Below are 25000 nucleotides of genomic sequence, written 5' to 3' on the forward strand. Positions count from 1 at the left end.
CCCACTCGTTCCCCTCCCTCCACATAGAAGAATAAAGCTTATTGTCTCCTGAGGTGTGTTGACTTCCAGGGTGTTAGCGCGCCTCCCTCCCCCCCCTTCCCTCTTTTTCTTGTCAGCACTCGTCAGCTGTTGTCAGCAATGTGTCGGCGGCCGTTCAGAGTCTGCCAGTCATGCGTAAGGCGGGTTGTTGATAACAAAGCAGGGCTGTCCGTTTCTTCAGGGGCGCATGGCACCGTGGCACCGCGGCGTGAACTGCTTGGCATCTGCGTCCGTCGTCGCGTGTGATGGGGAGTACCCTACCCCCGCCCCCTCCGCACACAGGCGCTGCCGTCGCGCTTAACGGCTGCTTAATGCATAGACAGAAAGGACGTTGTGAGCGGTTAGCAAATGCTTTGTATTTTCTCCACCGTCTAGGCGCGTTGACTGGTTTGGTAAACAAGTATGTAATTCCCATTTCTGGTGTGACTTCAGCCAAAAGAATTATCACACGATCAGCATTTGTTTTATACACAACAGAAAAAGAGTGAGGCAGTTCATAGTGACGGGCGAAGCTGTACGAAGACAGGCCTCGGAGACGGGCCATCGGGGGCGAAGACGAGGGGCAGAGTGAGGCTTCCCTGACGTACCCTCGAGTAACTCGATCAACCGTGCCCAAACCCAGGCAGGGAGTTGAGGTGGAAGGGGGAGGTGGAGCCAGCCAGGAGCGCCCGTAGGGGGAGGGGGGAGGTGAAGTGTTCTGTTGGGTAAGGAAAGGTTAGGAGTTGGATACTATCGTGTAATCTTTGTAGTGTTTCTTTGTTTTTGTGAGGCAAATGTACACGTGCACCGGAATACGCAAGCGAATAGATACGTTTATGATTCGTAGTCGCCAGCTCCGAGAGGGAGTTCGACAGACGGCCGCTAGCAGCTGGAGCACCATAATGTGTCAGGCATAAACGTGTCACCAAGTGGTAAGTGGCGTACGTGAGGGACTCCCCTGTGTTCGTGGCATCCTAGATCACCCCCTTTGGCCTCCCTCTCCCCCTCATTCGACTTCCCCTTTCCCCCTTCCCCCTCCTTGTCCCCTCCCCACCCTCTCCTCTCTCTCCCCTTCCCTTCCCCTCCCCCTCTTGCGCCGGGGATCGATTTACATTTTCGTTCACCTGGATCCATTTTGAGAACCCCGAGCGTTCACCTTTTTATAATTGGGTTTTGCTTTTTCTCTTGCGATACGTAGCGAGGTGAACTTTGTCGAAAGTGAACGTGTTGCTAGAATCGCCAAACTCCCCCTCGACCCTCCTCGTCCCTTCCCCACCCTTCCCCTCCCCAGGCCTCACAGGTAGCCTCAACCCCCCTTCCCACCTCCCCTTCCCCGCTCCCCTGGTTAGCCGTCCAGTCCGCAAGCACAGAATACTCGGTGGAAGTTTTGCTATGCGCTTCATTGTAAGTGAAATTGGTGATTTGTAAGAGCAAGGTATTGTAGTCGGAAGAAGGTGAATGGCAAAGAAGAGAGAAAACAAGTAGGAAGAAGATAAAGAAAGTGAGAGAGAGAAAAGTCGCGATATTCAAATAATGTTAACATTTACCTTCGCGCCCTTTTAGAAAAATAAACAAAGTCATCAGGATAATGAATGGGGGTTGTATAACGTAGTTAGACGCCACAACCAGGCTCGTTAAGCAATAATAGGCCATAAACAGACTCCGGCAATACCTGGTATCGCAGTGTCGACACCGGCCACTAGAGGCGCTGTCAGCACTCGTCTTGCCTTAGCCCCATCACGATGTACTTTTTTCTTCTTCTTCGGTCGTTGTTGGCGTATTTCCGCTACCGGCAGCGAGGGTGCGATGCTTGCTTGCCGATAGTTGTTGCCCGGAAAGTTACAGGGCGAGGAATTCATATCATGTGCGGCCGAACTTGCCTCGACCGGTGTTGAGAATGTCCTCTGGCGTCATACTTCAGTTGTTTGGTTGGTGTGTGCGTGTTTTTCGACTGCTTATATTTTGGAGGGGGTTTCTTTGTGTAATATATTTTCCCCCGACTTTATGCCCCCTTTCAGCATTACGAAGTACACACACATGGCGCAAGTAATGCATTTACATGTAAACAAGACCCTTTAAAGATGGCTTGGCCGTGAAAAACGAGGGACGAGTCGCCAGCTGTGCTCAGGCCTCTCCTCCCCCTCCTCCCCTCTTCCCCCTCCCCTTCCTCCTGTGTCTCTCTTTCTCTCTTCTCCTGTCTCTTTTCTCTCTTTCTCTTTATCTCTTACTCTTCCTCTTCCTCTCTCTCTTCCCCCTCTCTCTCTCTCTTCCCTCTCTCTCTCTCTTCCCTCTCTCTCTCTCTCTCTCTCTCTCTTCCCTCTCTCTCTCTCTCTCCCTCTCTCTCTCTCTTCCCTCTCTCCCCTCTCTCCTCTCTCCTCTCTCTCTCTCTCTCTCTCCCCCCCCTCTTCCCCCCTCTCTCTCCTCCCTCTCCCCTCTTTCTCCCCCCTCTCTCCCTCTCCCCCCCTCTCCTCCCCTCCCTCTCCTCCCCACTCACCCTTTCCACACCCTCCCTCCATCCCTCTCTACTCCTCCCCCTCTTCCCTCTCCATTTCCCTCCATACCTCCCTACTCCTGCTCCTCCCCCTCTTCCCTCTCCATTTCCTGTTTCCCCCCCCCCTTCCCCCTCCTCACTCCCCGGCAACACCTCAGCAACACAGATAATATAAAAGCACCTCCTCGCAGAGAAGAAGGTGGGCCCAGAGCACCTGTAGAAAAGCACCGTACACCATCAGCTCCCGCTAGGCTGTGTCGACCGGACCGTCCGCCAGGTGTGTGGGAGTCGGGAGGGGGAGGCGTTAAAAGGAAGAAAGAAGGAAGGAGAGAGGAAGAGGGAGAAGGTGAGAGGGACGGAGGGTGGTAAGGAGAAGAAAGTGAGAGAGAGGGTAGGGGAAATAGGAGATGGGAGGGAGTGAGGAGTGAGAGAGAGAGAGAAAGAAATAAAGAAAGAAAGAAAGAAAGAGAGAGAGAGAGAGAGAGGAGAGGAGAGGAGAGGAGAGGAGAGGAGAGGAGATAGAGAGAAAGAGAAAGAAGGAAGGAAGGATGTGGTCCACTCGTTGTCACTGAAGATGGTCATCATCGTGCGGCGTGATGGTGCAAGAAGAAGCCGCCTGTTTACAGTGTTGATTCATGGTGTCATGTCACAGGAGCTGAGCCATGAAGACCTGTTTACCTTAACACTATTAGGCTTCTTAGTGTCCGCAATAATTCTCGAGTGTGTCTATACTGGCCGGATGATAATGCTTTCTGTATATACAAGTGTGTGCAGCGGTAGATGATAGGCCAAATGTCTGTCAACGTGTGTATATGTATGGAAACCGACATGAACACATATAAACATACGCTCGCCAGCACCTTCAGACATGCAAATGCACACGCACGCACACGCACGCACACATACACACATACATACACACATACATGCACACATACACACATACACACACACACACACACACACACACACACACACACACACACACACACACACACACACACACACACACACACACACACACACACACACACACACACACACACACACACACAATATTACTAATGAGAAGTGACAAGACAGACAATAAATAGATAAATGAATAAAAAATAGATAGAAAACAGAGAAAAAAACAGACGAGTTCATGACCCGTTCCGCCCAAGACGAGATCCCACCAAGGTGAGTCTCCCTCTACCGTTGCAAGCCATGCAACTGACTTCAGGGAGCGCCGGGAGGCCATGTGTGCGGACGCGAGGCGGGACGTGTGATAAACGTGATATTTATGGGGTACACAAAGGGCGACGGAGGCCACGCCCTCTTTGCGTAATATGTCCTCACCTCAAGAACTTTATGGCTGCGACTGTGACGTGCTGTCGGGAACCAGCTCGTTGAACGTATGACGCAAGATTAACTCGGTTTGGCTGCCTTTGTATGTGTGAGTATACACTTGTATATGCACACACATACACACATTTATTTATTTATTTATTTATTTGTTTATTACATATGTGTGCCTTAACATTCACATACTGTATGCACATCTTATATATAAGTCACAAAAGTTGCGAAAAAATGCATACAGTGAAATGGTGCACTCGTTGAAAAGCATCCAAATATGCATATTTACTCGACCCAGAGGATCTCTAGCCTAATAATTTTGAGACAGACCAAAAGGGAGGAAAGGAGTTGGTATATCCTGTTACCCTTCGCCACAGATTTGCTTGACCTCCGCCCCCCCCCTCCCCTCCTATCTTCCCTCTCGTAAACCGAAGGCGACGGTAGTGCCCAAGCGGTAGGGCATAGTGCCTCCATCCCTCCCCCCCCTCCCTCCCCCTCACCTTTCTCTCTCCTCTCATCCTATCCCCTCCCCCTACCCCCTCTCCATACCCCCCCTACCCATTCTCCGTACACCCTCCCTCTACTCTCTTTCCTTACCACCCTACCTCATTCCCTCCCTTTACTACTTCCCCCCCCCCCGACCCCCTCATCCCACCCCCTTCCCCTACCCTCATATCTCAACCCCTCCCTCCTACTCTCTCTCCCCTTACCTCCCAATCCTCTCCCCCACTCCCAACCCCCTCATCCTACCCACTCCTCTTATCACCTTCCCCTACCTCTTCATCCTACCCCCTTCCCCTTTCTCTTATCCCCCCTCCCCCTCCCTCTCCCTCTCCCTCTCCCCCTCCCCACCATCCGTCTTGTCGGCCGCTGCGTTATCTCTCCTCCGGCGTCAGGATCCTCCCGGCCGCCTTCGCCGCGTCCTTCGTCTCCTCCGCTCGACCGGTCCGGTCCGTCCGCGAGCTTTACGGGGGCCGCCCGCTCCTCCTAATTCTTGGTCCTTTTTTTCTCGATTATTCTTAGGGGGTAGGGGTGGGGTGGGGGTGGGGAGATGGGGAAGGAGGAGAGTGTGAATGTGGAAGAGAGGGAGAGGGTGAGGAAGGTGAGTGTAGGGGAGGGAGGGAGGGGAGAGGAAGGGGTTAGGGCTGAGGGTACGGGAGGATGGGGCATAAGGGAAGGGGTAGAAAGGAGGGTGTACGGTGAGGGTGGGGAAGGATAGAGGGGGAGGGAGGGGCTGGGTGTATGGGTCTGGAGAACTAAGGACAATTTGGTGTTGCAGGTACAGGATTACTGTTGCAACTCCTCTCGTACTTTCCGCGAGGGACACCCGAGTTCGCTGCGGATCTGTTTATTATCATATATTACCATTCTATTCTTATTTGTTTATTTATCTATATATTTATTTATTTATGTCTATATGTATATTTATTATTATATATATTTATTTATTTATTTATTTATTTACTTATTTACTTACTTATCGATTTATTTATTTATTTATTCATTTATTGAGAGACAGCCAGACGGACTACTTTTCTCACCCGTTCTCAGATTCCAACAAGACAGGGTTAGCGAAATCTGCATATGTTATAGCTAAGAAACCCCAGGTGAACTTCAGGAGAAAGGGGGGAGGGAGGGAGGGAAGAAGTGAGTGAGTAGGAGTAGGAGTGAGAGTGAGAGAGGAAGTGGAGTGTGAGAGAGGTAGGGATAGAGGAGAGGTAGAGATAGATGTAAAAGCAGAGAGAGAGAGAGAGAGAGAGAGAGAGAGAGAGAGAGAGAGAGAGAGAGAGAGAGAGAGAGAGAGAGAGAGAGAGAGAGAGAGAGAGAGAGAGAGAGAGAGAGAGAGAGAGAGAGAGAGAGAGAGAGAGAGAGAGAGAGGCTGAAGCCACCTGTGATTCACGACTCATTCAGCAACCAGGTCTCCGTGATTAGCGCATGATGAGCCGCGGTGAGAGAGGCGAGACGCGAGTTGAATAACAATGAGTAAAACGATGAGTCACCAGGTGATGTGTTGATCGGGAGGCTGGTCAAAGGGGGGGATGCGTGGAGGGGGGAGAGGGGAAGACTGAGGGATTGGGAGGGTGAGAGAAAGGAAGCGGAAGGGAGGAAATGAGGATGAGGTGAGGGAAGAGGAAGAGGGGAATAGGAAAAAGGAGAGTGAGGAGAGGCTATTGAAGAGAAGGGAAGAAGAACAAGAAGACGAAGAACCCCTTCCCCCTCCCCCCCTCCTACGTTCACAAGAGCCCTCACTTCATCCCTGCAATATTTTGATCTTTATTCTATCCTCTTTCGTAAATTCTTTTCCCTCACACTTTCTTTTAAACAATTAAGTACACCCCCTCCCCCCTCTCTCCCTCTCTCACCCCCTCCCCCCAAAAAAGAAGAAAACAGTTAGCGACCAAGAATGCGGACCGCGTCGTCTGAGCTTTCGCGTCGAGCAGCGAGGCGGACGAACGGATAATGAACGCGATGACTTCGCCGGGGCCAACGGCGGCACTCGAGGAAGTCGTTGGGTGTCAGGACATTGGCACTGTCGCCGGCACCCGCCAAGGAATGCTGGCAGGCGGTGGGTGCTTGTGTGTCGCCGCTAGACAGGGCGCCCGCTCGAGATTGAAAATAATACTGCTATTTCGTTGTTGTGTTTCCTCTTTCTCCTCTTCTTTGGTGGATGGGAGGGGACGGGGGGGGGTGATAGGAATAGGGATAGGGGGAGGGAGGTAAGTGGAGGATTTTTTTTCTCTCTGCTTCTCTCTCTCTCTCTCTCTCTCTCTCTCTCTCTCTCTCTCTCTCTCTCTCTCTCTCTCTCCCCTCTTCTCTCTCGTCTCTCATATATATATATATATATATATATATATATATAATATATACATATATATATATATATATATATATATATATATATATATATATATATATATATATATAACGGTCTCTTCCCCTTCCTCACACTCACCTCGACCCGCCTCGCTACCTCAGGCGGGGAAGCGGGAACCCAAGCCAGCATTGTCGCCCGTCAGCCAAAGTTTGTGTGGTTGTAATTAATTGACTGATCCGCGATATTCACTGGGTATTTCGCCGATACTTTGGGGAGAGGAAGGGGGAAAGAGGGAAGGGGGAAAGGGAGAAAGGGGAAAGGAGAGGAGGATGGAGGGGAAGGGGAGAGGAGACTGGAGGGGCAGGGGAAAGGAGGACGGAGGGGAAGAGGAAAGAAGAGGAAGGGGAAAGGGGCGAGGAGGGAAGGAAAAGGAGGTTTGGGGGCAAAAGGAAAGAGGGGAAGGGGAGAGGATGGTGAAGAGGGGAAGAGGGAAAGGGGAGAGAGCGTTGGTAGAGGCACACTCATGGATGCCGCTACCGCAATACCGTCCATAAACCAAAGAGAAGTGTGCTGTAAACTTTCCTCGTTTTTGGAAGCTGAATTCGTTGCACAGAATATTTAGCTCCGTTGAATAAAAAAAGGGGGATATAAAGAGAGAAACAAAGTGTTGAATAAAGGGGAACAAAACAAATACAAAAAAGGGGGAAACATGCAAGTAAAGTCTTCTTTTGTAGGGAATTAAAATATTTTTTAAATGTGATCACGAGAGAGAGAGAGAGAGGAAAAAAGTTAGAAAACTGAGTGCAAAGCGGACATTGCAACAGTGTCCAGTACCCGATACCCCCCACCCCCACCCCCCTTCTATAAGAACCGATAGACTCTGTACACAACATGGCATTTTCTACCCCTTCCATCCCTGCTCTTAATCCCCTACCGGTCGTTCTAAGCCTCGCTGTTATTCCATGTTGTGTATCTGGCTTTCTATCTATGTCTGTCTGTCTGTCTGTCTGTCTGTCTATGTTTCTATCTGTACTTCTGTCTGTTGAGCTATCTAGCTATCTATCCCTTGCGAACGAGCCACCGCATTCCTTTGCTAGATATGGTGGAAAGATCGATAAAGATAAAAAGGAAGAAAAAATAAAAATAATGTAAAAAAAGGAAAAAAAAAACTTATATTACAATAATTTACGGAGAACTAAGAACGCGAATGATAGAATGAAATAGACGAATTAAAGCGAAACAGGTAGTAGAGAGGCTTATAAAGAAAGGAAGGAAAAGAATTTAAAAAAGTTAGAATTCTCTCTCCCTTCCTCCCCCCTCCCTCCCGCCCTCCCTCCTCCCTCTTCCCTCCTCCCTCTTCCCTCCTCCCTCCCTCCCCCTCTCCTCCCTCCTCCCTTCCCCTCTCCCTCCTTCGCCCCCCCCCCCTCCCAAATTTGCTTGGACTGCGTGCGTGAGGTCTTCTGCATCTCGCTCCCATCTCGGGGCGGGCGGAGACGCGCTGCAGACGACCGGCATTCTACAGGTGTCTTCGTGGCAGGGGAGGGCGTGAGGCACTGACACTTTAATTACTTTTTTTCTTATGTTTTTGGTATTGTTATTATGATCGTTATTAGTATTGGGATTTTATTACTTTTTTCAATATTGTTATTGTCACGATTGTTGTTGTGGTTATTGTTATTGTCATCGTTATCGTTATTATCATTGTTATTATTATTGCTGTTTCTTTCTTTCTGTAGTGCGTAGAACACTTTGCTCGACAGAAAACTATGCCATTTACACCGTACTAATGATCGTGGCCACATACCCAAAATACCAAACTCTAACACTCTTCAGACAATAGCCTCTTCTCTCTTCTTCTTCTTTTCTTTCTTTCTTTCTTTCTTTCTTTCTTTCTCTCTTTCCCTTTCTTGTCTCCCCCCTCCCCCTCCTTTGCTAAGAGGGTGCGCGGCGTCTTCGTTAAGAGGGCGGGGCGACGATAGAGGGACATCACTAATTATGGGGAATGGGTGACCTTAAAACGCGAGAGACAATTACCGTGTTTGTGTGAGAGTGTGGGAGGGAGGAGGGCCTGCGTTCGGGTTGAAGGATGATGAGGCACTTTTTTTTCTTTAGGTCGGTTGGGGGTGGGTGGAGGGAGGGGGGGATGGGGGGGGGTAAGGGCGAAGGGGAAGGGGTAGTTTTGGTGAATGGGTGAGTTGAAGGAAGTTGGGGTTTAGGGTTTACTGGTTGATGGTGTGGGGTCTTTTTTTTGGGGGGGGGGGATTAGATAATAGTTGTTAATTATTTAGTTCTTTTTAATGGTCATTTGATCGTAAATTATTTAGATGTTCTTTTTATTTATTCATTTATTTTAGACTATTTAATCGTAGTTGCTAATTATTTAGTTTTTTTTTTTTATTTGAGTGTCATATCAAGAAGGAAAATGACGTATTCGAATCATCCTTATATTTTGGGAGTGTACTGATTTTCCCTGGAGTATCCATACAGCAGGAGAGTAAGTAACGTAGTGGGAGAGGGAGAGGGAGAGGGAGGATTGATACCTCCTCACCGGTCCCGAAGACAGAGTGAGAGAGGCCTTGGAGTTTATGAGAAGGACGAAAGGACACGAGATACATTTTGAACCCGGTTTGTGAACGGCCTAGTCCCTGGGGGAGGGGAGGAGGGAAGGGAGTGGAAAGGAGTTTTGTGGTTAGTTTATTTATGTTAGTGAGGGCAAGTCATAGTAGTCCTTACCCTCCCCCTTCCCCTCCCCTCCGTCCCTACCTCACCCTTTCCTCCTTCCCTCCGTTATTACCCGTCCCCCTCCTCCTCCCTCCTCCTCTCCATCCTCACCCTATTCCATCCCTCTTTTTATAAATCTACAGACGGTACATATATCCTCCTTCTCTGATCATTTATACAAGAGATAATTTAAAAGATTTATTCATGTATATCCTTGAATCCCCCCTCCCCCTCCCCCCCACAAAAAATATATATGATAAAGATAAAAAGGTTCGCATAGGCATTGTAAATTGAGCTTCCTTTGATCTCCTAAACCGTTGTTTTATATCTCGATCAGGAATAAAAACCCGTAAAAGAAAGGGGAAATATCGAGGGAATGTTCGAGTTTTAGCACCATTAATGGCTGTCGGTTTATTGTGCTTGATTTTCCTTTTTTTTATTATCGAATTGTTGAGAAAGAGAGGGAAAGGGGGAGGGATGGAGGGAAAAGAAAAGGAAGAGGAAGAAGGAAAGGAAGGGAGAGAGAGTAAGAGAGAGGGATAGAATGAAATGAAATGAAAGGAAAAGAGTTAGAGGGGAAAAAGAAAGAAACAGAAGGACGACAAGGAAAAAAGGGAAAGGAAAGAACGAGAGAGAGAAAGAGAAGGAAAAGAGATAAAGAGAAGGGGAAGGAGAAGGAGAAAGAAAAAGAAAAAGAAAAAGATAAATAGAAGAAGGGGAAGGGAAAAGGAGGAAATGAGAGAGAGAGAGAGAGAGAGAGAGAGAGAGAGAGAGAGAGAGAGAGAGAGAGAGAGAGAGAGAGAGAGAGAGAGAGAGAGAGAGAGAGAGAATGTAAGAGCTTGGAGATCCGACCGACATTGAGAAAATACCTGGCCTTTGTAGGGATGAATTTTGATGTGTTTCTCTAGCTGGATGCTGAGGCTGCGTTTGCTTTCAATATACTCCCAAGTTTGTTTTTCTTCTCCCCTCCTTCCATTCCTCGAGAGATGTATATGCATTTTTTTCCGGTATTTTATCTGCATTTTTTTTTTCTTTAGAAGGGAAAGCGATGAAGATAGATAACGTTTGCTTGCGTGCTCGTGTGCTTGCGATGCGATGCCTGCAGTTCAAGGTCTTATTGATTTCGGTTTAGGTATCAGTTTATCTCATGTTTATATATCGCATCTTTCGTGCAATTTGCAAGTCGGCCAGTATGTCAACCGATTGCATTTCCAATATTTGATTGACGATCCCTCCGCGTCCCTCACTGACCTGGGTTGACTTGCATCACGGTAACCCTTTCCTTTTCACCGCATTTCTCTTCTCCGTCTTGGTCGTTCGTTATCATTGCAATTCTGTCGTTATTTTTTTTTTTTTATTATTACTTTTATTATTATTAGTAGTAGTAGTAGTAATAGTAGTTGTAGTAGTAGTAATAGTATTGTTGCTGTTACTGCTACGAGCATTATCAGCCATCATAATCATCATCATCAATCATTTTCATTGTCTTGGTTGATGGTACTGTTATCATTATCTGTCTCCTCTTCCTCCTCCTTTCTTCCTTCTTCTCTTCCCTGTTGTCCTTCTCCTGCTCTCGCCTACACGTCACTCCCTCGAAACCGTTTCACATCTCGTTTCGAGGCGTTTGGAATCGCCCGTTGATGTGTCTGTTGATGTGTCGGTTGAGCTGAGCGACCGTGAAGCTTTCGTCGGGACGCCAGCTGTCGTGAGGCTTGTTGTGAGCGCAGCGATGGCTTGTTGTGATGTGGAGGCGGCAGGTGGAAAGGCTGTGGTGAGCGCCCTAAGTTATGGTGATGTGTGGTTGGGTGGTGATAATGCCTGCTATAACATCCTGACCTTGTGTACATTCTACGGGCTGGCGCGGAGCTTTACGCCCGTCAGGAAGCGGAACTTGGGCTCTTTTTGACATATGACATCAGTACACTTAAATAAACACACTACCTTGAATAGATAGGTAGATAGCTTCTAACTGATATGTAAATGGTTTATTTGTTTGCCAATTATATTCAAGAATTAGATAAAATCATTTTTGTTGGTATGCTGCCTCCCCCAACCCCAACGTGCAGGCTGACCCCATAATGTGTGGATTTTGTCTCAGGTTGACGGAAGGCCTGTCCTCCTGCAGCCGATCCTTGAGATACGTCCGCCGTTAGGCAAACCCTCTCATTACGTGTGTTTATCTTTGGCCGTACGAAGTCCAGATCGCCCTCAGGGATACCTTAACATCGCCTTGTGTTGATAATTACACCACCCGCAAATTACACTCCTTATTTATATAAGACGAAATAGAAAAGGGGAAAAACCGACGACACTGGCCTCCCTCTGGCGAGAAACAAAGGGAGGAAGACCATTAAGTACCAAGTCCGAGATTAGGAGTCGCGGGCTCACGATAGAGCGGCCATGACCTTGCTTACGGGGAGATGAGTGAGGCTGATAAGGCGTAGATGAAGGCGGCCGAAGATGGATGGAAGAGGGAGACTTTGCTGAAGGGACACATTGTGCAGGTAGATGGATGGCGAAGGGAGGGAAGGAAGGAGGGCCAGGAGGGAGAGGGAGAGGCTGAACTATAGAGATGGAAGAGGTGTTTACACGGTGCTCAGGGACCCAAGAAGGAGAGGAATTTGTAAGAAGCCCGAGGATGCAGGACGCCTGTCTGGGAGGGGGAGGGGATGGAGGTGGTGGAGCCCATCGGGCGGGCCCCTTCGACGCGTCCCTAGAACATGCCCTAGAACATGACGTAAGAGCCGGGGGCACCTCCGACGCCCTACATGGCTCCGATGGTGCCATGTGAGGGACCGGAATCCGAGGAGAAGGCAGGCGGAGCTCCGAACAGTCACACTTCGCTTGATGGATGTGACCGGGGCTGGCGGAGACGTGTCTTCGGCGCGAGAGATGGATTGCGTCGGGCCGAGGGGGAGGTGTGGGGCGGGGGGGGGGGGTTGCACGAGCGGGGAGGCTAAACCATATTGTAGTACACGCACGTATAAGGGGAAGAGGGGAAATGTAGACGGTGGGAAGGATGGAGGTTTTATTTAAATGTGTATATATGTATATATATATATATATATATATATATATATATATATATATATATATATATATATATATATATACACACACAAAACACACACACACACACACACACACACACACACACACACACACACACACACACACACACACACACACACACACACATACATACATACATATATATATATATATATATATATATATATATATATATATATATATATATATATATAATCATCATCATCATCATCATCATCATCGTCATCATCATCATCGTCAGCCTGTATCATTCCACAGCAGGACGTAGGCATACATAGATACATATGTGTGTGTGTGTATATATATATACATATATATATATATATATATATATATATATATATATATATATATATATATATATATATAATCACATATGTACATATGTGTATATATGAGAGGAAAAGAGAAAGACAGAGATGGGGAGGGGGGAGAAACTCTTTCTCCTTTCTATTTTTTCTCCTGTTTTGGTCACTCCGTGTAATGAAGGGTTATTTTCAGCTTCCTGGTGGAGTCTCGCTCGTTGCGCGAGCGGTGGAAGCACACGAGTCCGTTGCGATTGGCTTCGTTCACTTAAACACAGTGCTTCGCCGTCGTGTCCACCAATTAGACCCCTCCTCCCCCCAGCCCCATCACCCAGCATCGCGAACGACCCCAGCGCACACGGAAGGCGACCCCGGCTAAATATAGTGGGCGAGGTGCGGGCGCGGGCTGGACCAGCACCTGCCCGCCGATGTTATCGCGGCGCCCCGTTCGAGCCGCTCCACGCTCGCCGCAACTGTTTATTCTCCAGATGACGGCGGCGGCGGCGACGGTGTCCGCGCGGATTAGGGGGGGGATGCGACAGATACAGAGATGGAGAGAGAGAGAGAGAGAGAGAGAGAGAGAGAGAGAGAGAGAGAGAGAGAGAGAGAGAGAGAGAGAGAGAGAGAGAGAGAGAGAGAGAGAGAGAGAGAGAGGGGGGGGGAGAAGAAAAAAGAGCGAGACAGAGAGAAAGAGAAGAGAAGATAAGAGAAAGAATAAAAAAATGAAAGCGAAAACCACCTCGTTCACTCCGTCCCCGTATCTCCCGATCGGTCGCCGCAGCTCCCTTTGTAGATGTCTCTCGCTGATCCTCTCTCGCATCCGGCGTTTGGATTCCTTCTGGCGGCCCCCCCCTCCCCTCCCCCTCCCTTATCTTGCAAGACGAGAATGCTCTGAGCGATGAGTCCAGCGACGAACCCAATCCCGCGACGCCGCATTGTTTACGAATCGACGCGGTGTTGTCGCCGCGTCGGGAAGGAAGTCGGTATTCCGTCGGCGCTCGGGGAGGAGAGATTACCTTCCGCATCTCGAGGATGCTGATGACCCTGGAGGGCGGGCGTGAGTAAGTGGGAGAGGGAAAGGGGGAGGGAAAAGGAGTGGAAGAGGGATAGATAGAGGGAGAGAGTAGGAGGGGGAGTGGGTTAGAGAGAGGGAGAGGGAGAGGGGAGGCGATTCAAACTCGCTCAAACTTATAAACACACCTACGTATAGTCAGCTTCGGAAATAACACCAACATGATCTTATCAAAGCGTACGGTATATATATTTTTTTCTTCTCTCTCTCTCTCTTTCTCTCTCCCTCTCGCGATGAAAATGTAGATACTCTTCAGAAAACTTTCCGGCAGCGGCAGTGTTCTAAGCGCCTTCTTCCACGGACGGGGGGGGTGGAGGCATTAGCCATCGAAAAAGATCAGTAGTAACGAATGAACTTGAGAGAGAGAGAGAGAGGGAGAAATAGAGAAAGAGAAAGAGAGAGAGTTAGCGTTAGAGCTAAAGCGAGAGAATGGGAAAGAGAACAAGAACGAGTAAGAGAAAGAGAGTAAGAGAAAGCGAGAGCACGAGAATAAGAGCATTGTTCACATAGCGCCCCCGAGATGGTATCGGCCCCCACGCCCCGACACTAAAGGATCGAAACCATCTAATATAAGCCATTTAAGACCTCCCCCTCCCCCTCCCCCTCTCCCCTTCAAGACGATCGCCGCGCTCAATACGACAGCGCAGCGTCTTCGAATAGAACTCGGAATATCGCCCAACTCTGCGGGGGGAGGGGAGGGGGGGGTATTCTGCCGCCGACGCGACGGAGGGCCCGAGTTGGCGGCAAGTTCGGGATTGCGCTCGCAAGTTTTAATCATACGGCGGATGCGATGCCCGGGGGTAGAGGGGGGAGGAGGGGGGGCGGAGATTGGATTAAAACATTTTCCAATATGCCCGCTAACGAATATCCGTAGAGAGAGAGAGAGAGAGAGAGCGGGGGAGAGGGAGAGAGAGGGAGAAGGAAAAGGAAAAGGAGAAGGAGAAGGATAGGAGAGGGAGAGGAATATAACGATATGTCTACCTGTAATGTCGAAGTACACACAAACACACGCACACGCACACACGCGCACCTACACACCTACACACCTACACACACACACACACACACACACACACACACACACACACACACACACACACACACACACACACACACACACACACACACACACACACACACACACACACGCACACACACACAAACAAACAAACAAACAAACAAACAAACAAACAAACAAACACACACAGATAATGTATATGTATTTATGTATAATCTTACATATTTACTTTTATTTTGTATTCTTTTATTTATTATTGTTTGAGAGGGGATTTTTGACAGGACATATAGTCTCCTTGCGGGTCTCTAATTTACTGCGACTATTACCATTTACGTGAGTGTTTGTGCGTTCATGTGAGGATATGCGGGACATTTAGTCAATAAAGCTCGTTTTGATCCCCCGCAAGATATGGGCACACCCATTGTTCTCGCGAGGACTTAATAGTCAGATTTCCCCGTCAAGGCGCAACGGGTGAGAGTCTCCGCCGCCATATCGCCTTCTCGGGGAAACTAACAGACCCGAGGGGATTAATAGCCCAGGAGGGAGGGAGGGAGGGAGGGAGGGAATTCGTACAAACAGTCGCTTGCCTCGTGTGTGTGTGTGTGTGTGTGTGTGTGTGTGTGTGTGTGTGTGTGTGTGTGTGTGTGTGTGTGTGTGTGTGTGTGTGTGTGTGTGTGTGTGTGTGTGTGTGTGTGTGTGTGTGTGGTTGTTTGTTTGAGTAAGTGTGTGCGCGCGCCGGACTGTGCGTGCGGGCTCAGGTGGCGTTTAGGGGGTAGTGGTGAAGGGGGTCTAGAGAGGAAGGACAGAAGATTTACATATAGACTAGTTTTATGCTTATAGCGGCCCCCTAGGTTACCCAGGTGTGTGTGTGCGCGCCAGCCAGAATGCGAATGATTACCTAGAATGGCGGGTTGTGGGTGTTTTGAAAATCTCGTTGGCGCGGGAAAGAAAAAAAGAAAGAATCCGGCGTTAGGTCAGGTGACCCCGAGGTGCTTGATCTTTCGTATCCGCGGATCTGATTTTTTTTGCCGGGTTGGTTAATGACTTGGGTTTCGTAACGAAGGAGTGGAAGTCGAGAAGAATAAAATGAAGGCGTGTCATTGAAAAGAGAATATAACTGAACCTAATAAAAGGGAGATAATTCCAAACTGTCCTCTATCATCCGTAACCTATCTTTAAGACCCCTCTTGAAAGTCGACGTTCACAAACACCACATTACCACCACTAACAACACCACGGCCGCACACAATAGCCCCTTTGTCATGATAGCGAACACCCTGCCCGCGATAAAGACGGAAAGGCGTTGGGATATCCGAAGCATCCGATTATTAGCCCCCGTTGTCGGCAGTCGTTGCGCTTGTCAGTCGCGAGATTTGGCGACGCGCGCGGTGGGATCCCGGCCCCCTGGTGGCGACCTGAAGAAACAGTAAATTGTCTCGCGCTAAAGCTAGGATTATCTCGCGGCGCCTGTGATTAATGGCCGGTGAGCCTTGTTCGCGTGTTTTATTTCCTCTGATGAGCCACGATTCATACCGGGCTCCTCATTATGTCATTGGGAGGCTTCGAGGGGGAGGGTATGGGCTGGGAAAGAAGGTTATTTATTGCTTGGGCGTACAACTACACACGCGCACTAAGAAAGAAATGAAAGATACAGTGTGTGTATGTGTGTGATTCGACATTATTCTTTTCATCATATTTTACCAGCAGTAGTCTTATATTATCCATTCCCACTGAGTAAATATAATGCACCACAACCCTCCATTACGACGGCCTTCTTCGTCCGTCTCCCGTAGCCTCCGCCTTCCCTTCTCTTCCCTTCCCTTCCCTTCCCTTCCCTTCCCTTCCTGGGCGGCGGGACAACGCGCCGATCCTCTTCGCAAAGGCGCCAAACCCGGAAGTACTAAAAGTATTTCTTCGGTGTCTTCTCCTCTTCTTTTCTCTTCGCCGGGAAAGCTTTAGCCTTTAATGGTCGGCGGGCAGTAGCGTTATCGATTACACACCTTGGCCGCAGTGACAATGGACAGGTGAGGAATATTGATGGGTCTGTGTGTGTGTGTGTGTCTAGATGGGTGTGTGTCCGTGCGTGTGTATGTGTGTTTTTCTCTCTCCTTCTCTGGTGAATGAATGCCTATTGTCTGATTCTCGTAAGCCTTGTCCCCGATATAAGCAGAAGCAGGGGCAGGAGAAAGGTTTTGTCCCTACCTGCTACTGGCACCGTTTCTCTTTCCATGTTGTAATGGGAGGAAAGCAGAGGTTTTTAAGGGGACGAGAAGTAGTGGTTTGCTGCGTTGACTGTTCCAGGTAGAAGAACATGCCAACATAACCGCATAATGGCCAGGTATAATACCTGTATGTCCTATGAGGCATTCTTGGGAAGTTGTCTAGAAAGAGGAAAATATCACTTGTTTTTATTTATCATGTTTCTTTGGTTTGGGTGTTTTTCATTTGTTTAGTGATTCTTGTTTCTAGCAATTGTTATTATTTCTGATATTGTATTACCATGATCATCACCCATGTTATTTTTTCCTCCAATGTCCGTGATAGATGAGCAGGCTTTCCCACCCGTCTTATCGGCCATCGCTCGCTCCTTTTTCGGTATTTTGGGTCTTCAGGTGCGATGGAATCACTGGAGGACTCGTCGCACATACCCCAGACCCCGTGTAACCCGACCGCTGACCACGAGTCCTTAGTTGTTAATCGAAGGAGAGAAGGAAATCGAAGAGACACCCCGTGAATCACTTCCATTTCCCATTTTCTGTTCATCCCGGCTTTCTGTCTCGCTTTATTTATTTATTTATTTATTTTCGTGTGGTGGTAGGATTTTCTCTCTGCAACGTTGCTTGGATGATAAATGCTTTCACGTTGCAAGCGTCGTCCTCCAGCTAATGCATAAGCCAGCGCCGGGGCACACACACGGCCGCTCATCTTTCTTATGCCAAGATGGCGGGCGCAGATACAGCAGCGCGACAGTGTCTGCTCGCAGCTGACCTTTGCATGTTGAAAGAAGCAAGTAATCACTGTTGACAGGACGACGATGAGGACGCGAGATCCCCCCAAATGATGAAAGGCTTTCGAATATGCGGAGTGTGTGTGTGTGCTTGTGAGTTTTTTTTCCATTGTTGATTTATTTATATCCACACGCATGTTCCTCTGACAACTACTGTCGCTTCTGAAATTACGATTGCAAAAGCTGGTTGTTATTTTTTAAGCTGATTAGCGATTGGACTGTTGAATTCTGTTGGAAGTCTAATCAATTCGTGAAAACCAGAGACAGGCAGGCAGACAGACAGGCATAGACACAGAGAAATTGGTATATACAGACAGAAAAAAAAAAAAGCAAATAAACAATACAAACAAACAAACCTTGAACGCCAGAACGAGCCCGAGAGAGAGGGGAGAGAAAGTGCGTGAGGGTGCGAGCGTGTTTTATTGGGCCGAGCGCGGGGCATAATGATTCCCTGGGCGTTGGCTGGCGAAGGAGGGCACAAAACAATAGGCCGAGTGACAGCCGCGCCGCAGGGCACAGCTGTCTGTCCTTATAACTTACCTCACGTCCACACACTCGCGGAGGGACGGGAAGGATGGGAAGGAGGGGCGGGAGGGAGGAGGGAAGGCGAAGGTAAAGGTAATCCCACGATGGAAATAGATGAAAAGAAGAGAAGGGGGTGAGTAGGAGTAGGAATAAGTAAAAAAGGAGAGAGAGAGAGAGAGAGAGAGAGAGAGAGAGAGAGAGAGAGGCGGGGAAGAGAGAGGAAATGAGAGTGGAAAGAAAGAAAGAAAGCAAGAGAAAAGCAAAAGGAATATAAAGAAAGAAATCGATATAGAATAAAGTAATGCACTCGGACCCCTCAAAGCGCCCGAGTGCCCAAAGAAGCGAGAGACCGGCGAGGGCGAAGCAGCGGCCCTCCTAAGCGAGGCCAACCGCGCGCAAAATCCCCGCCGCGACTTTTAGTGTCCCGAAGGCCCTCCCGACGTGACGCCACCGTCCACGCGCGACACAAACAAAGGGTGTCAAACGGGATTTATGACACACTTTTCCGGCGAAGACACCGACGGAGAGCGTAAGGAGACGCGGTTTATGTCTCCGAATGGTCTATTTCGTTGAGGCTTCCCTGGCAGCCATCCAGAGGGCGCCTGGTGGAACTCCTTAAGCGAAGTAGGTAGGGGAGATCTTCATCATCCCCTCCTTCTCCTCCCCCTCCCCCCTTCTCCTCCTCCTCCTCCCCCCTTCTCCTCCTCCTCCTCCTCCTCCTCCTCCTCCTCCTCCTCCTCCTCCTCCTCCTCCTCCTCCTCCTCCTCCTCCTCCTCCTCCTCCTCCTCCACTTCCTCCTCTCCGCTCCTCCCCACCTAATAATAATGATGATAATGATAATGGTAAGAATAATAAAGAATAGGAATGGGAAGAGAGGACAAAGAATAAAAAAACGTTTCCTTTTTTCTCATTTGCTTCCTTTCTGTCTCTTCTATTTCCTCTCTTAACGGATTGTCTTCGGAACTTGATTTTTTTTGGGATTTTTATGATCTGGGAACCGACAGGAAAATCAGCAATAGACCTGACTGGAATTAGGGACGCTGGAATGGGATTTCTGGACGGCTGGGTCGCGGCGGGTCAGTCGTGGTCGAAGGAGTTCCTCGCTGTCTCCTCCTTTCCTTCTTCTTCTTCTTCATCTTCATCTTCTGCTCTTCTTTCTTTCCATACTTTTTCTGCCTCTCCTTTTGCTCGGGATATGTGTGTGTGTGTGTGTGTGTGTGTGTGTGTGTGTGTGTGTGTGTGTGTGTGTGTGTGTGTGTGTGTGTGTGTGTGTGTGTGTGTGTGTGTGTACGCGTGTGCGTGCATGCGTGCGTGTGTATGTATGTATGTATGTATGTATGTATGTATGTATGTATGTATGTATGTGTGCAGCTAAACTCAAATCAATATAATAGAAAAGAAAGAAATACATGCAACCACAAGCTGAAATAGATTAATGCCAAACAGGAACATGGCCCGTCAGTAAAAAAAAAAAAGGGAGGGGAGAGGGAAGGAGGAAGGGAAAGGGAGAAGGTGAGGAGGCGGGAGAGAGGGAAGAAGAGATGGGGAAGGAAGAGGGGGGGGGGGAAGAGGTAAGGTCACCTGTTATTTCTGTACTTGGGGGCTCCACATGTTTTATTCCGCTGCTTTGCATGTGTCCGTCGTTCGCGGGCGTCGCGGGCGTCGTCACCTTGTCAAACTTCCGCTTGGAAATGATACGCTAAAACGCCATTAGTCGTGGTGGGAGGAGGGGAGGAGGGGTATGGCCTCGACACCTTTGGAAATGGGGATTATGTCGTGGGTGCGAAAGGAGGGGAGGGTGGTGAGGGGATAGGGGGAGGTGAGGGTGAGGGTGGATGGTTGAGGATAGTGGGATGGGAAGGAAAGGAAGAGAATAAGAGAGAAGAATAGGGAAGGGAAGGGAAGAGAGAGGAGTGTTTGGGAGAGTGGGAGAATAAGGGAATGAGGGAAGGGTAAGAAGAGTGAAAGGGGTGGTCTTCTCACTCCTCTTTCCTCTTCCCACCCCTTTCTCTTTACCTTCCCTCTTCCTCTCCCCCTCCCATCCCCTCCCCTCCCCTCCTCTCTTCCCCTCTCACTGCGGTCTGCCCGACGGCTAGTCAACCTCCTCAGCGATGGAAAAAGGCAATGTGATGTGGTTTTTATTTATTTTTTTTTTTTTCAGGAGTCCTTTTGAAGAATTTTGGATTTTCTTTTTTTTTCTCCCCCCTCGTTTCATGCTTATCCTTCTAGTTGTTTTTTCTTATAGTTTCTCCATCGATCCTTATCGCAAATTCCGTGAATCGGACTTTCTTTTTCTTTGTTATGTTTTGTTTTGTTTTTTGTCTTTTTATCACCGGATTGATCGCCCGTCATCTTCAGCGAGATGTATCAGTCCGTATCGGCCCTCTGCCCCCCCCCCCCTAAAAAAAAAAAAAATGAACCGCCATTTTCCATAAATAGCAAAGCTTCCTGATAACGGCTACATGTTATGGATGGGGGGGGGGGGGGGTAACAGCTCCAAGAGGATGGGGAGTGGCGTTGGAAGGTAAGGGGGGGGGGGGGTGATGATGAGAGAGCGTCAGCACAGTGTCAGCAGAGGGCCGTGTCAAAGCCATCATTGTCTTCCTGATGACTTCCCCTCGTTGATGAAGGCCTCACCGTTCGGCTCCCCTCGCGTGGCCGATCGACGGGGCGGTCCTTCGGCCGAGAGGGAGAGAGGGGAAGTGGGGGAGGGGAGGGAGTGTGAAGGGGAGAGGGAGCGGGAGAGCGAGGGTGAGGGATGGAGGGAAAAGGAAAGTACGTGAGAAAGAGAGAGAGAGACAGAAAGAAAGAAAGAAAGAAAGAAAGAAAGAGTGAGAGCGAGAACAAAAAAAAAAAAAAAAAAAATAGAAGTACAGAAACGGATTATAGAGACTTCCTCGCCCCCCCCCCTTCCTCCCTCCCTCCGCCCCTCCGTCCCTCCTTCCCTCCCTACCTCTACTTCCTCCTCCTCCTCCTCCTCCTCCTCCTCCTCCTCCACTCAGGATATCCTCAACAAGAGATAATCATTGTGGCATCATCAGCTAGAGCACTCTCGAGTTGTTCTTGCACACTGAAGAACGTCTAATATTTGTGTTCTGCTCTGAAGAACAATCGGCCTCTCGCTCTCTCCCTCCTCCATCTCTTACTATTTATTCCTTCTCCTCCCCTTCCTTCCTCCTCCTTTCCTCCCCTTCTCCCTCCTCCCTCCTCCTCCTCTCCTTCTGACTCCTCCTCTCCTTCTCCCTCCTCCTCCTCCTCCACCCCCTCCCGCCCCCAGCTCTTCTGTCCATTGTTTTAACGCGTCTTTTCTATCGACGGGGAAAAATAAATGCCGCTTCGAGCACGTTCTTCCTTTTTTTCTGTTTTTAATTCTTTCTTTCTTTCTTTCTCTTTGGATCTTTCTTCCTCTTTTTTTTCTTTTTTTCTTTTTTTTTTAACTGATGGGGATCTGTTTCTTTTTTGTTTGTTTGTTTTTTGTTGTTGTTTTATTTTTTAATTTTTTTTGCTTCACTTCTTTTTAATCCGTTCCCGGATTTGCGGAATTTTGATGAACTTTTTTTGTGTGATTTTTTGTTTTGTTTTCTTTCTTGCTAAAAGAGGTTTCTCTTCCTTCGTGTTTTTGTTTGTTTTTCATTGTTTATTTTTCATTCTTGGTTAATCCTTTCGAACTGTACGATATGTATCTTGCTATTATGATTGTTATGATTTTCATTAGCATTGTTGATATCATTATTTGATCATTATTATTGTTATTATTATGATCACCACTACTAACTTTACTACTAGTATAATTTTTTGTCTGTCTGTGTCTTTATCCACAATATTGGCAATATTTACTCGTATGTCAGGCTGACTGGATATGTACCAATCTGTCTGTGTTTATACCTGTCTGTCTGTCTGTTCCTTTCTCTATGTGGGCTTATCGATCTATTTTTTCTAAGGACTCGAGTAGATAAAGTGGGTGGGGGTGAAGGGAGAGAAGAGAAGAGGAAGAGAATGGAAATAGGGCAGAAAGAGGAGACAAGAGGGAGGGAGGGAGGCGGGGAGAGGTAAGAGGTAAGTAGGGGAGAGGAGTAGGAGGAGGGCATATAGGGATGGAGGGAGGAAAGAAGGGGGAGTAAAAAGAAGGGGAGGGTGGGGGAGCAGGGGGGATAGAAGAGAGTGGATGGAACAGGAGGAAATAATGAGGCTTTGGGAAGGAGACATCAAAGCTTTTCGATGCGGAGGGAAGAGAAAAGGGGAAGAGGGGAAGGGGGGGGGGGCAGGGGACTTAAATATTGAACTTGAGTGATCTCTCTAGTGGCTAATCAACGCCCATATCTAGGATTGCTAGGCGAGGGGTGGGGTGCGGGCGAGGGAAGAGGAGGAGGGGATGGAGAAGGAAGGGGGAGGGAAGAGGGATGAGGGGAAAGAGGGGGAGGGGGAGGGGGAGGAGAGAGACAATAGTGCGAAGAGGCTTATTGTAGATTGAGAGAAGGTGGAGGGTTGGGACGGGGTTGGGGGAGGAATGGCAAAGAGGGAGGGAGGGAGAGAACGCATCGTCCAATGGCTCTGATATGGGGGGGAGGCGAGGGAGCCTTCCAGGTGACGGATTGTGGGCGTGCGAGAAGGAGGGAGAGTGGGCGGAGGGGCATGGGAGGGAGAAGGAAAATAGGTTTCTTCTATTTATTTATTCATTTTACTTTTATTTGTTTATTATTTTTGATGGAGTTTAGATGGAAAAAATACACGGGATTCATGAGACGGACAAACGCAATTCGTGAAGGCGGACGATGCGAAGCGAGCCTCGCGCAGGGGGAGCGACCCCCATGGAACATTCCAGAACCGCGCTTGATCCTTATTCCATGCGAGGGCGAAGTAGCAGCGTCGTCTCCCACGTGGCGAGGGCCCTGGCGGAGGCGCCAGGTGACGGTGGCTACACGTCCAGGGGTGTCGCGTTACGGCAGTCGCTCGTGTTACGTTTATGTGACTCATATTCGGTGATAGAAGGTCGTCTGCGCGCGAGCCCCCCCCCCCCACACACACACACACACGCACACGCACACGCACACGCACACGCACACACACGGAAGAGAGGGAGAGAGAGAGAGAGAGAGAGAGAGAGAGAGAGAGAGAGAGAGAGAGAGAGAGAGAGAGAGAGAGAGAGAGAGAGAGAGAGAGATGCCCTCTTTAAGCTCATCCTTAAAACCTAAGCCGGTTCATAAAGCCATATTTAAACGAGTTCCGCTGACTCGTATCTGCCGCATATGTAATGAGCGAAGTGTTCTACCCTACCTTGCCCTACCCTCTCCTGCCCTACCCTACCCTACCTTACCCTACACCACCCCATTCTACACCACCCTACCCTATCCTACCCTGTCCTACCCCACCCTGCCCCACCTCACTGCTGATCGGCTGCTGCTGACTTTAGCGGGCATCTTCGTCAGCAACCGTGGAGCGCGCGTGTGTCATCATCGATCATTTGTTTGTTGGAAGAGGGGGGGAGGGGGAGGAGGAGGGGGCAGAAGGGAAATAGGTTGGTCTCCGAGGCTTCCAGGTGTGAGGAGATCCCGACAGTGGGAGGCGTCAGTTTTTTATACGGGTTCTTACTCATTAACAGGACCGTGGTCGAGTGGGTCGGGGATAGGGGAGAGGGGAGAGGGGGGAGGGGGAGGTGGAGGAAGAGGGGCAGGGGGAGGGGGATGGTTGAAGATGAGGGAAGATAATTGATAGTTACTTCAAATTGGGTCTATTGATCTGTGGATATTCCAGGGCCGATGGCGAGGAAAGGTGGAAATATTTTTTTTTGTTCGCTTTTAAGTGAATTTGGTGTTTAAATTCTTTGGTCGGAATTGTATTACTTGCAAACATAATGAGCGAGGTTCTCTCTCTCTCTCTCTCTCTCTCTCTCTCTCTCTCTCTCTCTCTCTCTCTCTCTCTCTCTCTCTCTCTCTCTCTCTCTCTCTCTCCTTTCACTATAATTTCGAAATCTAAGGATAGAAAGGCGGAGAGGGGGGGGGGGTTATGGAAGGAGAGTCCACAGAGGGGAGAAGTTGATTATAGAGCGCGACCTATCGGGTGTGTACAGAGGGGTTGAAGTGGAGGAGAGGGGGTAGGGGGAGAGGTGGGCGGAGGGATGACAGGATAGAAACGGGTGGGTTCGGGGGGCGGGGGGGGGATAGGGGCCGGGTGTTGATATCACATGACAAGTTGTAATTAACGGAAGCCTGAAGAGAGCCAAGAGGCCGCTCTGTGCTGGGTGTCGTATCGGCTAGTATTTCCTGTCGCTGTGCACTGGGACTCGGGGACACCAACGATTTACGATTATTTATTTATTTATTTATTATTATTTTTTTTTAATTCTCTGGTGGTTATTTTAGGCGCTTAGTCATTGTGTATGGATAGAATGATGCACGTTGTAAAGGTGTTCCTTTTATTATTCTTTTTTTTTTCCCTCGAAAGTTTTACGTTCGCGTTGGACTAGCCTGACAGAACAGCCGGCGATCCCCACAAAGCGAAGTGACATACATTGAGACTTGGGGAAAAAAAGGGTATTTCCCCCCATTAACGCGTGCCAGTCTACCCAGCCCCCCCCCTCCTCCTCCTCCTCCTCCTCCCCCGAACCCAGTATAACCCCGC

The 25000-nt window shown here is 48.9% G+C and overlaps 1 protein-coding gene across 2 annotated transcripts in view; it reads left to right on the forward strand.

Annotated features, from left to right (window-relative positions):
* The window catches only part of LOC122259004 (protein sax-3-like), a 277899-nt gene that overhangs the window by 224905 nt on the left and 27994 nt on the right, over positions 1 to 25000 (forward strand). The window lies entirely within an intron of this gene.

The sequence above is a fragment of the Penaeus japonicus genome, unplaced genomic scaffold, assembly GCF_977035675.1.
Source record: "Penaeus japonicus unplaced genomic scaffold, GWHDUDI00000001_assembly GWHDUDI00000003, whole genome shotgun sequence".
In the NCBI taxonomy this organism is placed as follows: Eukaryota; Metazoa; Arthropoda; class Malacostraca; order Decapoda; family Penaeidae; genus Penaeus; species Penaeus japonicus.